This window comes from Carassius carassius, chromosome 17 (assembly GCF_963082965.1).
Source record: "Carassius carassius chromosome 17, fCarCar2.1, whole genome shotgun sequence".
Lineage (NCBI taxonomy): Eukaryota > Metazoa > Chordata > Actinopteri > Cypriniformes > Cyprinidae > Carassius > Carassius carassius.
The window spans coordinates 16,187,969-16,192,968 of NC_081771.1; the positions used below are offsets into that span (position 1 = coordinate 16,187,969).

General features: G+C 35.9%; 2 non-coding genes across 2 annotated transcripts; both read left to right on the forward strand.

Moving 5' to 3' along the window:
- The first annotated feature begins 384 nt into the window (after positions 1 to 384).
- On the forward strand, positions 385 to 456 carry trnaa-ugc (transfer RNA alanine (anticodon UGC)). Its single transcript has one exon. It is a non-coding gene; the product is annotated as a tRNA-Ala (tRNA).
- Positions 457 to 741: 285 nt separating this feature from the next.
- trnaa-ugc (transfer RNA alanine (anticodon UGC)) lies at positions 742 to 813 on the forward strand. The gene has a single exon. It is a non-coding gene; the product is annotated as a tRNA-Ala (tRNA).
- Positions 814 to 5,000: the final 4,187 nt, after the last annotated feature.

A 5,000-nucleotide genomic window follows, 5' to 3' on the forward strand; every position in this document is an offset into this window, starting at 1 on the left:
GTTTGAAATATGGGGATGTAGCTCAGTGGTGGAGCGCATGCTTCGCATGTATGAGGTCATGGGTTGCATCTCCAAGCACCGTTTGATGACTTTCATGTGAGTTTAAGCAAAATAATTTTGCTTCTTTGCTCTAGTGTTACACGACTGGATTGTTAGTGTTTGTTAAACAAATAAGCAACAATGCTGTTTGAAATATGGGGATTTAGCTCAGTGGTATAGCGCGTGCTTTGCATGTATGATGTCCTGGGTTCAATCCCCAGCATCTCCAAGAAGAATTTAATGACTTTCATGTGAGTTTAAGCAAAATAATTATGCTCTAAAGTGTTATGCGACTGGATTGTTAGTTTTTGTGAAACAAAGAAGCAGCAATGTTGTTTGAAATATGGGGATGTAGCTCAGTGGTAGAGCGCATGCTTTGCATGTATGAGGTCCTGGGTTCAATCCCCAGCATCTCCAAGCACTATTACCTGCAAATTTAAGCTAAGCAGATTTGCTTTAGTTCCCTAACTGGAGTTATAGTGTTTGTCAAACTACAGAAACATAAAAGCTGTCAACTTTATGGCTATATAGGCATGCTTTGCATGTATGAGATCCTTCCTTCAATCTCTATCATCTCCAAGCACTGTTTAATGAGTTTCATGTAGGTTTAAGCAAAATAATTTCTCTTCTTTCCTTGAAAGTGTTACATGACTGGATTGTTAGTGTTTGTAAAATAAAGAAGCAGCAATTTTAATGGAATATGGGGATGTAGCTCAGTGGTAGAGCGCATGCTTTGCATGTAAGAAGTCCTGGGTTCAATCCCCAGCATCTCCAAGAAATGTTTAATGACTTTCATGTGTATAAGCAAAATAATTTCTCTTCTTTCTTTGAAACTGTTACATGACTGGATTGTTAGTGTTTCTTAAACAAACAAGCAGCAATGCTGTTTGAAATATGGGGATACCAACCTGAGGGCGCTAGAGAGCTACAGGAAGTGTTGGCTGCAGTTGGGAGAGGAAGGCTCTCCTCCATTTTGTGTTTTTCTATTTGTGGTTGTTTTGTTTGTTTTGTGAATCTGTGATTGTTTCTTTGGCATTTTTTTCTTTTTTGAAAGCCACCTAACAGCAGCATATCGCTGTCTGGAGGGTGGTTGATCTTTTTTTTCTCAAAAATGGACGGATTGTATGGTAACGACTCGGAACTGGCTGGAGAGACTCGAATGGCAAATGACAATGGACTGGCAGGAGGAACACGCACGGCAAGCGACACTGGACTGGCTGGAGGAACACGCATGGCAATCGACACTGGACTGGCTGGAGGAACAAGCATGGCAAACAACACAGGACTGGCTGGAGGAACACGCATGGTAAACGACACTAGAATGGCTGGAGGAACAAGTATGGCAAACGACAATGGACTGGCTGGAGGAACACGCACGGCAAATGACACTGGACTGGAGAAGCGACAAAGAGCTGGAAATGTAAAAGATCAAGAAGCAAGGAAAAGATTTGGTGAAAGAAAATATTTAAAGGAGGCAACAGTGATCGTGAGTACAGAGAATGTGATTGGTGTGAGAGGAGAGGATATAATTAAAGCAATCTCAGAAAAAATTGGAAGTGGAAAGGTGTTGGCTGTAAGACCCAGACAAGGCAAAGAATATGAACTGACATTGGAACAGGAAGAAATGTGTGACATTTTAATCAATGGATTGACAATAAAGGGAGTGGACTGTGAAGTAAAAAAACTGCAAAATAAAGATTACGTTGTTTCCTTCATGCACCTGCCTGTCTACCTGGAGGATAAGGAAATTGTAAACAAATTGGAAGGATGGGGGGTTTCCCCCATATCTAAAATCAAAAGAAGGTGCTATCCGGACACTGACATCGAAGACGGCACAAGGTTTGTAAAGGTGAGGTTCCCCAAAGAAGTGGCATCACTCCCTTACAGCACTAAGATTGAAACAGCTGAAGGCCCGCAGTACTTTAGGGTGATGCACAGCCACCAGGTGAAGACTTGTAGGCTGTGCATGAGCCCAGAACATCTACTGAAAGAGTGCCCAGAATTCAAGTGCCATAAATGTTTGGAAAGGGGACATTTTGCACGAGACTGCAATGCTGTCAGGTGTCCGGATTGCCAAGAAATTTTAAATAAATGTGAATGCTGGATGGAGGGGGTGGTAGGTGGAAGGAAAGAACAGGTGGACAGACAGGTGCATGAAGAAAACAATGATGAAGGACATTGTGATGAAAGACATGAAGAAGACAAATTACAACCAAAGGAAACAGAGGAAGGAACAAACAACAGACAGGAAGGAGAAGGAGAAAAAGAAAAAGAAAATTACAATGAACAAATAAGAGAAGAGGACACACAAATTACACCGATGGACATATCTTCAATTCATGGACAAAAAGGAAAAGAACAAGACAAAGAAACTGATAACGAAGGAGAAATAAGTATGGAGGAGGATGAGAAGGAAAAGGCGGAGAGGGGAAAAATACGAAGAAGATCGCTAAAGGTAAAGCCAAATATAGAAAGTTCAAGAAAAAAAGTGAAATGTTTAAATAGGTTTGAGGTGTTAAAGGAATTGGAGGAGAAAGACTGAGAATGATGGGTTTTAGATATTTATTATTTTTCTTTTTAATGGTTTTAAGTGTTGTGACTTTTAATGCAAGAGGACTTTTGAACTTAAAGAAATTTGAAAATATAAAAGAAAAATGTAAAAGAGAAGACATTATTGTACTACAGGAAACAAACTGGAGAGAAAATGTAATGAATGAATATAAAAAGAGATGGGGAGGAGGGATTTTGTACAATAATGGAGATGGGAGGTTTGGGAGAGGTGTGGCTTTTTTAATGAAGGATGATGTTTTTAAAGCAAGTCAAATTTTATACAAAGATACGATGGGTAAATGTATGGTTGTAGAGACAAAACATGAAGGAAGGGAATTGATTTTAGTAAATGTACATGCACCAACGGAGGAGAAGGAAAAGAAAGAGTTTTTTTATGTTTTAAGTAGTTTTGTAAAGAAGTATAAAGAAATAATAATGATGGGGGATTTTAATACGGTTTTTAGTAAACAAGACATGGCAGATGGAATGGTTTTTAAAACTGACAAAGGGAGAAAAGAATTAAAAGTTTTAATGGCAGAAAATAATATGATAGATGTGTGGAGAGAAAGAAATGAAAAGAAAAAAGAGTTTTCAAGAAGGCAAATAGTGGGGCAGTTTGTGTGTGAAACAAGAATTGATTTTATTTTATGTACAAGAAATGTGGAGAATTTTATAGAAAATATTAAGTATGAAGAAACAAGTTTTAGCGATCACAAGTTCTTATTTTTTAAATTGGATTGGAATAAAGTGCAAAGAGGGCCAGGAATATGGGTTTTAAATACAAAAATGTTAGAAAATGAAGACTATGTATTAAAGGTTAAAGAAATTATAGAAAAAGAAAAGGAAAATGAAATGTATGAAGAAGATAAGAGAATTTGGTGGGAGAATGTAAAGTTTTTAATAAAAAAATTCTCAATTAAGTATTGTAGCATAATACGCAAATGCAAAAGATACAACGAAAAAAAAATAAAGGAATGTTTGGAAGCGGAATTGAATAAAGAAAATAAAGATATACAAAAGATAAAGGAAATGGATGAAAAACTGAAGGAAATAGAGGAAAAAGAATATGAGGGGGCGAGGTTACGGAGCAAAGCTAAATATACTGTGGAGGGAGAAAAGTGCACAAAGTTTTTTTTTGATTTGGAAAAAAAGAGAGGGAAAGCTGAAACAATAAAACAGGTAAGAGGGAAAAATGGGGAAGTTGTAGAGGGGAATGAAAAGATTTTAGAAGAAATAAAGAATTTTTATGAAGATCTTTTTAGTGCCAGGGGTGTAGAAGAAAACGAAAAAATTGAATTGTTGAATCGAATAAAAGTAAAAGTGAGTAAGGAAGATAAAAAAGAATGCGATCAAAAAATTGGTGAAGAAGAGATTGAAAGAGCAATACAGCAGCTGAATAAACAGAAAAGTCCAGGAATAGATGGTTTGGGAAGTGAATTTTATATATGTTTTAAAGAGATTTTAACCAAGATTTTAAAGGAAGTTTTTAGTGAGATTTTTGAAAAAGAAGAAGTTAATGAAAGAATGGGGATGGGGATAACAAAACTGATATATAAAAGGAAAGGAGAAAAGGTAGATTTAAAAAACTATAGGCCGATCACAATGCTTAACACAGATTTTAAGATTTTATCAAAGGTTTTAGCAAACAGGTTAAAGGAAGTAATGCCAAGTATAATCGAAACAAACCAAGCATACGGAGTAAAAGGAAGGGATATAGCGGATATAACAATGAGTATAAGAGACACAATATGGTATATGAAAGAACTAAATGAAGATGGTTACATAATTAGTCTAGATTTTGAAAAAGCATTTGATCGGGTTGAACACGAGTATTTATTTGATGTTTTAAAGAAATTTGGTTTTGGGGGAGATTTTATCAAATATATTGAGATTTTATATAAGGGCGCTTTAACGAGAATAAAGTGTAATGGGTTTTTAACAGAATGTTTTAAAATCACAAGATCGATAAGACAGGGTTGTCCGCTTTCGGCATTATTATATTCACTTGTATCGGAACCGTTAGGATTGGCCATAAAACAAAAAGAAGGAATAATTGGAATTGAAATTGAGGAAAATAAGGCTGAGGGAAAGGTTTTTCAATATGCTGATGACACAACGATAATAGTAAAAGGAAAGGAGAGCATCAAAGAAGTTATGAATGTTGTAGAGGAATATTGTAAAGGATCTGGGAGTAAAGTAAATGAAGAAAAGACGGTATATATGAGATTTGGTAAAGCAATGGTTTTAAAGGATAGTTTTAATTTTAAGGAAGTGGAAGAAATTAGGATTTTAGGAATTTTAATGGGTAAAAATGAGATGAAAGTAAGAGATGAAATGTGGGTGGAACTAGTAACAGGAATAGAGAGAAGGTTAAATTTTTGGAAATTAAGAACTTTAAACTTAAAAGGGAA